Source organism: Pleurodeles waltl, unplaced genomic scaffold (genome assembly GCF_031143425.1).
Source record: "Pleurodeles waltl isolate 20211129_DDA unplaced genomic scaffold, aPleWal1.hap1.20221129 scaffold_70, whole genome shotgun sequence".
Classification (NCBI taxonomy): Eukaryota; Metazoa; Chordata; class Amphibia; order Caudata; family Salamandridae; genus Pleurodeles; species Pleurodeles waltl.
Window position 1 is genome coordinate 59,177 of NW_027150391.1, and position 12,099 is coordinate 71,275.

A 12,099-nucleotide genomic window follows, 5' to 3' on the forward strand; every position below is an offset into this window, starting at 1 on the left:
ACTCCGTACGGAGCATGAAGAACATGCATTTTTAATGCTTCTGTGAAAGGAACTGGAAAAGCAAAACCAGTAGATTAATGGACCATTCAGAAGTGATTAGGATGAAGAAAACATTCAGTTTTTCTTAAACCTTCTGGTAAGAGTCTCGGGTTTAGAGGAAGAATTCAAATAAATGACCAAGACAGCTGTGCCCGTTTTCTATACTAAGAATGCCAAGATAAATCACCACTTTGGTTTCTTATGGAATCAAGATTATTTTTTTCTATAAACACGGGAAATGAGATAGCCCCATTTCAAAAGGTTTTGCAAGGCGAAGAAAGTGGGGTTCTGGCACCAGCTGCATGACATCTCACTTCCTTACTCATGATGCCAGCCTAGCTATCTGTCAAAAGGCAAGATTAGCATGGCGAAAAGCTGGAGATGCTGGGGATTGAACCCGGGGCCTCATACATGCGAAGCATGCACTCTACCACTGAGCTACATCCCCACATCCTGTAGGGGGTGGTTTTGCTCTACGCATGGAAACCTGGAATTCTATTGAATGTACATTCACCACATATGACACTGGAATGGGAAGCGTCAGGTGTGGAATTCCACATGACTTACAGCTGGATTTTCTAGCACCGTTTTTTATGGAATAAGGTTGACTCTAGAATGAATAATTCCCCACACACAACAGCTAGATGCAATCTGAAAAAGCCAGAGTATTCAAGGCAACTGGTTCAGGATACATCAAAGAAGGATATGGTTGAGTGCTGCTTCCACATCTTGTGAGATGACTTAAGGTAGCCCTGCTCTTTTTGCAGGACACACAGCTATGTTACATTAGCAAGTAAAGCGTTGAGATCTAGATGCATCTACGGCTAGGGGCGGCATGTTAATTCTGGGTTTTAGTCCATTTCATTCTCAGTTATGTGGGGGAAAAAATGGCACGATCTTTCTTAGAGAGGTGAATGGTATGCCCTGATTTCTTTTGCATCTCTAAATGTATGGGGTGTGGGTTTAATCACTGGGAAAGAGCAGTCTTCTGACCATTATAACTGCAGACAATTTTAATCCAGCGAGGCAACCGTACTGTATTGATATTCCAACATGAGAACAGCATTTTTGCTACCTTCCCTCTTCATGGTGTGTAGACGCATTTGTTAGCGGTTTCAAGCAGCCTTCTTAGCGCAGTAGGCAGCGCGTCAGTCTCATAATCTGAAGGTCCTGAGTTCCATCCTCAGAGAGGGCATTGCAGTGTTTCTTTTGTCAAGAGAAACATCTCAGATTTTCTCCAAATCTGTAAGCTATTACTCCACATCGCATCTTGCTCAGTTTTAAGGAGTTGGTGTCTTTCTAGATTCCCTCTTTCATATCCATGGCCACTCTCATTGTAGGTGAGTTTTAGCTGGGTCGGCTGCCGAAACATCTACCTTGGTACAATGAAACTGGAAGTCTTCCAAGTGCCTTCATATATTTAGTCAAGGCTTTGGAATGAATTCTGATCTGCAGGTCCTTGTTTACTTCTCTTCCAACATCCCTCAGAAATGACTACGTGGTCAATTTCATTGGAAAGCAGAAGAAGTCTACCCTTCTGTCCTAGCATTTATTTGGAGCTAGGGAAATGTTTCTCAATCAGAGGGGCACATAATGTTTTAACAAGAGGTAAAGCAGCTATGGAAAACAAAAAAGGGGAAACTCCTCCAAGCTGGATTTGAACCAGCGACCTAAGGATTTCTGTTTCTCCACTACAGTCCTCCGCTCTCCCAACTGAGCTATCGGAGGATTGGGCAGTACAGCTTTCCATGCTGCATTCATCTTTCTTTCAATAATGGTTGCGGCGGGAGTGGGGTGGGAGTACTGCAGTCTAATCTTGAAAATCATGAATATGACCTGCAGCTTGCTCTACAAATTGCCACTTCCTATAGTGCATTCTTAGCTACATCTTATCACCATAAAGGGGGATTGCTTACCTACCTAAATGTGCTGTGCTGGCGTGAAGGAAAGCAGGGGACCTAGAATTAGAAATCCTACAGAAAGGAGTTTTCCTGAAAGGGCATGGGGCCGAAGAATCCACAGCCCTTTGGAGGCATTTCTGGCAAAAGGATGACAGCATGGGAACATGAAGGAAAGGACAGAAAGTTAGGAGAGTCATTACTCCGTACGGAGCATGAAGAACATGCATTTTTAATGCTTCTGTGAAAGGAACTGGAAAAGCAAAACCAGTAGATTAATGGACCATTCAGAAGTGATTAGGATGAAGAAAACATTCAGTTTTTCTTAAACCTTCTGGTAAGAGTCTCGGGTTTAGAGGAAGAATTCAAATAAATGACCAAGACAGCTGTGCCCGTTTTCTATACTAAGAATGCCAAGATAAATCACCACTTTGGTTTCTTATGGAATCAAGATTATTTTTTTCTATAAACACGGGAAATGAGATAGCCCCATTTCAAAAGGTTTTGCAAGGCGAAGAAAGTGGGGTTCTGGCACCAGCTGCATGGCATCTCACTTCCTTACTCATGATGCCAGCCTAGCTATCTGTCAAAAGGCAAGATTAGCATGGCAAAAAGCTGGAGATGCCGGGGATTGAACCTGGGGCCTCATACATGCGAAGCATGCGCTCTACCACTGAGCTACATCCCGTAGGGGGTGGTTTTGCTCTACGCATGGAAACCTGGAATTCTATTGAATGTACATTCACCACATATGACACTGGAATGGGAAGCGTCAGGTGTGGAATTCCACATGACTTACAGCTGGATTTTCTAGCACCGTTTTTTATGGAATAAGGTTGACTCTAGAATGAATAATTCCCCACACACAACAGCTAGATGCAATCTGAAAAAGCCAGAGTATTCAAGGCAACTGGTTCAGGATACATCAAAGAAGGATATGGTTGAGTGCTGCTTCCACATCTTGTGAGATGACTTAAGGTAGCCCTGCTCTTTTTGCAGGACACACAGCTATGTTACATTAGCAAGTAAAGCGTTGAGATCTAGATGCATCTACGGCTAGGGGCGGCATGTTAATTCTGGGTTTTAGTCCATTTCATTCTCAGTTATGTGGGGGAAAAAATGGCACGATCTTTCTTAGAGAGGTGAATGGTATGCCCTGATTTCTTTTGCATCTCTAAATGTATGGGGTGTGGGTTTAATCACTGGGAAAGAGCAGTCTTCTGACCATTATAACTGCAGACGATTTTAATCCAGCGAGGCAACCGTACTGTATTGATATTCCAACATGAGAACAGCATTTTTGCTACCTTCCCTCTTCATGGTGTGTAGACGCATTTGTTAGCGGTTTCAAGCAGCCTTCTTAGCGCAGTAGGCAGCGCGTCAGTCTCATAATCTGAAGGTCCTGAGTTCCATCCTCAGAGAGGGCATTGCAGTGTTTCTTTTGTCAAGAGAAACATCTCAGATTTTCTCCAAATCTGTAAGCTATTACTCCACATCGCATCTTGCTCAGTTTTAAGGAGTTGGTGTCTTTCTAGATTCCCTCTTTCATATCCATGGCCACTCTCATTGTAGGTGAGTTTTAGCTGGGTCGGCTGCCGAAACATCTACCTTGGTACAATGAAACTGGAAGTCTTCCAAGTGCCTTCATATATTTAGTCAAGGCTTTGGAATGAATTCTGATCTGCAGGTCCTTGTTTACTTCTCTTCCAACATCCCTCAGAAATGACTATGTGGTCAATTTCATTGGAAAGCAGAAGAAGTCTACCCTTCTGTCCTAGCATTTATTTGGAGCTAGGGAAATGTTTCTCAATCAGAGGGGCACATAATGTTTTAACAAGAGGTAAAGCAGCTATGGAAAACAAAAAAGGGGAAACTCCTCCTAGCCGGATTTGAACCAGCGACCTAAGGATTTCTGTTTCTCCACTACAGTCCTCCGCTCTCCCAACTGAGCTATCGGAGGATTGGGCAGTACAGCTTTCCATGCTGCATTCATCTTTCTTTCAATAATGGTTGCGGCGGGAGTGGGGTGGGAGTACTGCAGTCTAATCTTGAAAATCATGAATATGACCTGCAGCTTGCTCTACAAATTGCCACTTCATATAGTGCATTCTCAGCTACATCTTATCACCATAAAGGGGGATTGCTTACCTACCTAAATGTGCTGTGCTGGCGTGAAGGAAAGCAGGGGACCTAGAATTAGAAATCCTACAGAAAGGAGTTTTCCTGAAAGGGCATGGGGCCGAAGAATCCACAGCCCTTTGGAGGCATTTCTGGCAAAAGGATGACAGCATGGGAACATGAAGGAAAGGACAGAAAGTTAGGAGAGTCATTACTCCGTACGGAGCATGAAGAACATGCATTTTTAATGCTTCTGTGAAAGGAACTGGAAAAGCAAAACCAGTAGATTAATGGACCATTCAGAAGTGATTAGGATGAAGAAAACATTCAGTTTTTCTTAAACCTTCTGGTAAGAGTCTCGGGTTTAGAGGAAGAATTCAAATAAATGACCAAGACAGCTGTGCCCGTTTTCTATACTAAGAATGCCAAGATAAATCACCACTTTGGTTTCTTATGGAATCAAGATTATTTTTTTCTATAAACACGGGAAATGAAATAGCCCCATTTCAAAAGGTTTTGCAAGGCGAAGAAAGTGGGGTTCTGGCACCAGCTGCATGACATCTCACTTCCTTACTCATGATGCCAGCCTAGCTATCTGTCAAAAGGCAAGATTAGCATGGCGAAAAGCTGGAGATGCCGGGGATTGAACCCGGGGCCTCATACATGCGAAGCATGCGCTCTACCACTGAGCTACATCCCCACATCCTGTAGGGGGTGGTTTTGCTCTACGCATGGAAACCTGGAATTCTATTGAATGTACATTCACCACATATGACACTGGAATGGGAAGCGTCAGGTGTGGAATTCCACATGACTTACAGCTGGATTTTCTAGCACCGTTTTTTATGGAATAAGGTTGACTCTAGAATGAATAATTCCCCACACACAACAGCTAGATGCAATCTGAAAAAGCCAGAGTATTCAAGGCAACTGGTTCAGGATACATCAAAGAAGGATATGGTTGAGTGCTGCTTCCACATCTTGTGAGATGACTTAAGGTAGCCCTGCTCTTTTTGCAGGACACACAGCTATGTTACATTAGCAAGTAAAGCGTTGAGATCTAGATGCATCTACGGCTAGGGGCGGCATGTTAATTCTGGGTTTTAGTCCATTTCATTCTCAGTTATGTGGGGGAAAAAATGGCACGATCTTTCTTAGAGAGGTGAATGGTATGCCCTGATTTCTTTTGCATCTCTAAATGTATGGGGTGTGGGTTTAATCACTGGGAAAGAGCAGTCTTCTGACCATTATAACTGCAGACGATTTTAATCCAGCGAGGCAACCGTACTGTATTGATATTCCAACATGAGAACAGCATTTTTGCTACCTTCCCTCTTCATGGTGTGTAGACGCATTTGTTAGCGGTTTCAAGCAGCCTTCTTAGCGCAGTAGGCAGCGCGTCAGTCTCATAATCTGAAGGTCCTGAGTTCCATCCTCAGAGAGGGCATTGCAGTGTTTCTTTTGTCAAGAGAAACATCTCAGATTTTCTCCAAATCTGTAAGCTATTACTCCACATCGCATCTTGCTCAGTTTTAAGGAGTTGGTGTCTTTCTAGATTCCCTCTTTCATATCCATGGCCACTCTCATTGTAGGTGAGTTTTAGCTGGGTCGGCTGCCGAAACATCTACCTTGGTACAATGAAACTGGAAGTCTTCCAAGTGCCTTCATATATTTAGTCAAGGCTTTGGAATGAATTCTGATCTGCAGGTCCTTGTTTACTTCTCTTCCAACATCCCTCAGAAATGACTATGTGGTCAATTTCATTGGAAAAAAAAAGAAGAAGTCTACCCTTCTGTCCTAGCATTTATTTGGAGCTAGGGAAATGTTTCTCAATCAGAGGGGCACATAATGTTTTAACAAGAGGAAAAGCAGCTATGGAAAACAAAAAAGGGGAAACTCCTCCAAGCTGGATTTGAACCAGCGACCTAAGGATTTCTGTTTCTCCACTACAGTCCTCCGCTCTCCCAACTGAGCTATCGGAGGATTGGGCAGTACAGCTTTCCATGCTGCATTCATCTTTCTTTCAATAATGGTTGCGGCGGGAGTGGGGTGGGAGTACTGCAGTCTAATCTTGAAAATCATGAATATGACCTGCAGCTTGCTCTACAAATTGCCACTTCCTAGAGTGCATTCTCAGCTACATCTTATCACCATAAAGGGGGATTGCTTACCTACCTAAATGTGCTGTGCTGGCGTGAAGGAAAGCAGGGGACCTAGAATTAGAAATCCTACAGAAAGGAGTTTTCCTGAAAGGGCATGGGGCCGAAGAATCCACAGCCCTTTGGAGGCATTTCTGGCAAAAGGATGACAGCATGGGAACATGAAGGAAAGGACAGAAAGTTAGGAGAGTCATTACTCCGTACGGAGCATGAAGAACATGCATTTTTAATGCTTCTGTGAAAGGAACTGGAAAAGCAAAACCAGTAGATTAATGGACCATTCAGAAGTGATTAGGATGAAGAAAACATTCAGTTTTTCTTAAACCTTCTGGTAAGAGTCTCGGGTTTAGAGGAAGAATTCAAATAAATGACCAAGACAGCTGTGCCCGTTTTCTATACTAAGAATGCCAAGATAAATCACCACTTTGGTTTCTTATGGAATCAAGATTATTTTTTTCTATAAACACGGGAAATGAGATAGCCCCATTTCAAAAGGTTTTGCAAGGCGAAGAAAGTGGGGTTCTGGCACCAGCTGCATGACATCTCACTTCCTTACTCATGATGCCAGCCTAGCTATCTGTCAAAAGGCAAGATTAGCATGGCGAAAAGCTGGAGATGCCGGGGATTGAACCCGGGGCCTCATACATGCGAAGCATGCGCTCTACCACTGAGCTACATCCCCACATCCTGTAGGGGCTGGTTTTGCTCTACGCATGGAAACCTGGAATTCTATTGAATGTACATTCACCACATATGACACTGGAATGGGAAGCGTCAGGTGTGGAATTCCACATGACTTACAGCTGGATTTTCTAGCACCATTTTTTATGGAATAAGGTTGACTCTAGAATGAATAATTCCCCACACACAACAGCTAGATGCAATCTGAAAAAGCCAGAGTATTCAAGGCAACTGGTTCAGGATACATCAAAGAAGGATATGGTTGAGTGCTGCTTCCACATCTTGTGAGATGACTTAAGGTAGCCCTGCTCTTTTTGCAGGACACACAGCTATGTTACATTAGCAAGTAAAGCGTTGAGATCTAGATGCATCTACGGCTAGGGGCGGCATGTTAATTCTGGGTTTTAGTCCATTTCATTCTCAGTTATGTGGGGGAAAAAATGGCACGATCTTTCTTAGAGAGGTGAATGGTATGCCCTGATTTCTTTTGCATCTCTAAATGTATGGGGTGTGGGTTTAATCACTGGGAAAGAGCAGTATTCTGACCATTATAACTGCAGACGATTTTAATCCAGCGAGGCAACCGTACTGTATTGATATTCCAACATGAGAACAGCATTTTTGCTACCTTCCCTCTTCATGGTGTGTAGACGCATTTGTTAGCGGTTTCAAGCAGCCTTCTTAGCGCAGTAGGCAGCGCGTCAGTCTCATGATCTGAAGGTCCTGAGTTCCATCCTCAGAGAGGGCATTGCAGTGTTTCTTTTGTCAAGAGAAACATCTCAGATTTTCTCCAAATCTGTAAGCTATTACTCCACATCACATCTTGCTCAGTTTTAAGGAGTTGGTGTCTTTCTAGATTCCCTCTTTCATATCCATGGCCACTCTCATTGTAGGTGAGTTTTAGCTGGGTCGGCTGCCGAAACATCTACCTTGGTACAATGAAACTGGAAGTCTTCCAAGTGCCTTCATATATTTAGTCAAGGCTTTGGAATGAATTCTGATCTGCAGGTCCTTGTTTACTTCTCTTACAACATCCCTCAGAAATGACTATGTGGTCAATTTCATTGGAAAGCAGAAGAAGTCTACCCTTCTGTCCTAGCATTTATTTGGAGCTAGGGAAATGTTTCTCAATCAGGGGGGCACATAATGTTTTAACAAGAGAGTAAGCAGCTATGGAAAAGAAAAAAGGGGAAACTCCTCCAAGCCGGATTAGAACCAGCAACCTAAGGATTTCTGTTTCTCCACTACAGTCCTCCTCTCTCCCAACTGAGATATCGGAGGATTTGGCAGTACAGCTTTCCATGCTGCATTCATCTTTCTTTCAATAATGGTTGCGGCGGGAGTGGGGTGGGAGTACTGCAGTCTAATCTTGAAAATCATGAATATGACCTGCAGCTTGCTCTACAAATTGCCACTTCCCAGAGTGCATTCTCAGCTACATCTTATCACCATAAAGGGGGATTGCTTACCTACCTAAATGTGCTGTGCTGGCGTGAAGGAAAGCAGGGGACCTAGAATTAGAAATCCTACAGAAAGGAGTTTTCCTGAAAGGGCATGGGGCCGAAGAATCCACAGCCCTTTGGAGGCATTTCTGGCAAAAGGATGACAGCATGGGAACATGAAGGAAAGGACAGAAAGTTAGGAGAGTCATTACTCCGTACGGAGCATGAAGAACATGCATTTTTAATGCTTCTGTGAAAGGAACTGGAAAAGCAAAACCAGTAGATTAATGGACCATTCAGAAGTGATTAGGATGAAGAAAACATTCAGTTTTTCTTAAACCTTCTGGTAAGAGTCTCGGGTTTAGAGGAAGAATTCAAATAAATGACCAAGACAGCTGTGCCCGTTTTCTATACTAAGAATGCCAAGATAAATCACCACTTTGGTTTCTTATGGAATCAAGATTATTTTTTTCTATAAACACGGGAAATGAGATAGCCCCATTTCAAAAGGTTTTGCAAGGCGAAGAAAGTGGGGTTCTGGCACCAGCTGCATGGCATCTCACTTCCTTACTCATGATGCCAGCCTAGCTATCTGTCAAAAGGCAAGATTAGCATGGCAAAAAGCTGGAGATGCCGGGGATTGAACCTGGGGCCTCATACATGCGAAGCATGCGCTCTACCACTGAGCTACATCCCGTAGGGGGTGGTTTTGCTCTACGCATGGAAACCTGGAATTCTATTGAATGTACATTCACCACATATGACACTGGAATGGGAAGCGTCAGGTGTGGAATTCCACATGACTTACAGCTGGATTTTCTAGCACCGTTTTTTATGGAATAAGGTTGACTCTAGAATGAATAATTCCCCACACACAACAGCTAGATGCAATCTGAAAAAGCCAGAGTATTCAAGGCAACTGGTTCAGGATACATCAAAGAAGGATATGGTTGAGTGCTGCTTCCACATCTTGTGAGATGACTTAAGGTAGCCCTGCTCTTTTTGCAGGACACACAGCTATGTTACATTAGCAAGTAAAGCGTTGAGATCTAGATGCATCTACGGCTAGGGGCGGCATGTTAATTCTGGGTTTTAGTCCATTTCATTCTCAGTTATGTGGGGGAAAAAATGGCACGATCTTTCTTAGAGAGGTGAATGGTATGCCCTGATTTCTTTTGCATCTCTAAATGTATGGGGTGTGGGTTTAATCACTGGGAAAGAGCAGTCTTCTGACCATTATAACTGCAGACGATTTTAATCCAGCGAGGCAACCGTACTGTATTGATATTCCAACATGAGAACAGCATTTTTGCTACCTTCCCTCTTCATGGTGTGTAGACGCATTTGTTAGCGGTTTCAAGCAGCCTTCTTAGCGCAGTAGGCAGCGCGTCAGTCTCATAATCTGAAGGTCCTGAGTTCCATCCTCAGAGAGGGCATTGCAGTGTTTCTTTTGTCAAGAGAAACATCTCAGATTTTCTCCAAATCTGTAAGCTATTACTCCACATCGCATCTTGCTCAGTTTTAAGGAGTTGGTGTCTTTCTAGATTCCCTCTTTCATATCCATGGCCACTCTCATTGTAGGTGAGTTTTAGCTGGGTCGGCTGCCGAAACATCTACCTTGGTACAATGAAACTGGAAGTCTTCCAAGTGCCTTCATATATTTAGTCAAGGCTTTGGAATGAATTCTGATCTGCAGGTCCTTGTTTACTTCTCTTCCAACATCCCTCAGAAATGACTATGTGGTCAATTTCATTGGAAAGCAGAAGAAGTCTACCCTTCTGTCCTAGCATTTATTTGGAGCTAGGGAAATGTTTCTCAATCAGAGGGGCACATAATGTTTTAACAAGAGGAAAAGCAGCTATGGAAAACAAAAAAGGGGAAACTCCTCCTAGCCGGATTTGAACCAGCGACCTAAGGATTTCTGTTTCTCCACTACAGTCCTCCGCTCTTCCAACTGAGCTATCGGAGGATTGGGCAGTACAGCTTTCCATGCTGCATTCATCTTTCTTTCAATAATGGTTGCGGCGGGAGTGGGGTGGGAGTACTGCAGTCTAATCTTGAAAATCATGAATATGACCTGCAGCTTGCTCTACAAATTGCCACTTCATATAGTGCATTCTCAGCTACATCTTATCACCATAAAGGGGGATTGCTTACCTACCTAAATGTGCTGTGCTGGCGTGAAGGAAAGCAGGGGACCTAGAATTAGAAATCCTACAGAAAGGAGTTTTCCTGAAAGGGCATGGGGCCGAAGAATCCACAGCCCTTTGGAGGCATTTCTGGCAAAAGGATGACAGCATGGGAACATGAAGGAAAGGACAGAAAGTTAGGAGAGTCATTACTCCGTACGGAGCATGAAGAACATGCATTTTTAATGCTTCTGTGAAAGGAACTGGAAAAGCAAAACCAGTAGATTAATGGACCATTCAGAAGTGATTAGGATGAAGAAAACATTCAGTTTTTCTTAAACCTTCTGGTAAGAGTCTCGGGTTTAGAGGAAGAATTCAAATAAATGACCAAGACAGCTGTGCCCGTTTTCTATACTAAGAATGCCAAGATAAATCACCACTTTGGTTTCTTATGGAATCAAGATTATTTTTTTCTATAAACACGGGAAATGAAATAGCCCCATTTCAAAAGGTTTTGCAAGGCGAAGAAAGTGGGGTTCTGGCACCAGCTGCATGACATCTCACTTCCTTACTCATGATGCCAGCCTAGTTATCTGTCAAAAGGCAAGATTAGCATGGCGAAAAGCTGGAGATGCCGGGGATTGAACCCGGGGCCTCATACATGCGAAGCATGCGCTCTACCACTGAGCTACATCCCCACATCCTGTAGGGGGTGGTTTTGCTCTACGCATGGAAACCTGGAATTCTATTGAATGTACATTCACCACATATGACACTGGAATGGGAAGCGTCAGGTGTGGAATTCCACATGACTTACAGCTGGATTTTCTAGCACCGTTTTTTATGGAATAAGGTTGACTCTAGAATGAATAATTCCCCACACACAACAGCTAGATGCAATCTGAAAAAGCCAGAGTATTCAAGGCAACTGGTTCAGGATACATCAAAGAAGGATATGGTTGAGTGCTGCTTCCACATCTTGTGAGATGACTTAAGGTAGCCCTGCTCTTTTTGCAGGACACACAGCTATGTTACATTAGCAAGTAAAGCGTTGAGATCTAGATGCATCTACGGCTAGGGGCGGCATGTTAATTCTGGGTTTTAGTCCATTTCATTCTCAGTTATGTGGGGGAAAAAATGGCACGATCTTTCTTAGAGAGGTGAATGGTATGCCCTGATTTCTTTTGCATCTCTAAATGTATGGGGTGTGGGTTTAATCACTGGGAAAGAGCAGTCTTCTGACCATTATAACTGCAGACGATTTTAATCCAGCGAGGCAACCGTACTGTATTGATATTCCAACATGAGAACAGCATTTTTGCTACCTTCCCTCTTCATGGTGTGTAGACGCATTTGTTAGCGGTTTCAAGCAGCCTTCTTAGCGCAGTAGGCAGCGCGTCAGTCTCATAATCTGAAGGTCCTAAGTTCCATCCTCAGAGAGGGCATTGCAGTGTTTCTTTTGTCAAGAGAAACATCTCAGATTTTCTCCAAATCTGTAAGCTATTACTCCACATCGCATCTTGCTCAGTTTTAAGGAGTTGGTGTCTTTCTAGATTCCCTCTTTCATATCCATGGCCACTCTCATTGTAGGTGAGTTTTAGCTGGGTCGGCTGCCGAAACATCTACCTTGGTA

At 43.4% G+C, this 12,099-nt stretch overlaps 4 non-coding genes across 4 annotated transcripts; all 4 read right to left on the bottom strand.

The window, feature by feature from the left end:
* Nucleotides 1-415: 415 nt before the first annotated feature.
* Nucleotides 416-487, bottom strand: TRNAA-CGC (transfer RNA alanine (anticodon CGC)). The gene has a single exon. It is a non-coding gene; the product is annotated as a tRNA-Ala (tRNA).
* Nucleotides 488-4,683: 4,196 nt separating this feature from the next.
* TRNAA-CGC (transfer RNA alanine (anticodon CGC)) lies at nucleotides 4,684-4,755 on the bottom strand. The gene has a single exon. It is a non-coding gene; the product is annotated as a tRNA-Ala (tRNA).
* Nucleotides 4,756-6,824: 2,069 nt separating this feature from the next.
* TRNAA-CGC (transfer RNA alanine (anticodon CGC)) lies at nucleotides 6,825-6,896 on the bottom strand. The gene has a single exon. It is a non-coding gene; the product is annotated as a tRNA-Ala (tRNA).
* A 4,196-nt stretch (nucleotides 6,897-11,092) lies between these two features.
* Nucleotides 11,093-11,164, bottom strand: TRNAA-CGC (transfer RNA alanine (anticodon CGC)). Its single transcript has one exon. It is a non-coding gene; the product is annotated as a tRNA-Ala (tRNA).
* Between the last annotated feature and the right edge of the window lie 935 nt (nucleotides 11,165-12,099).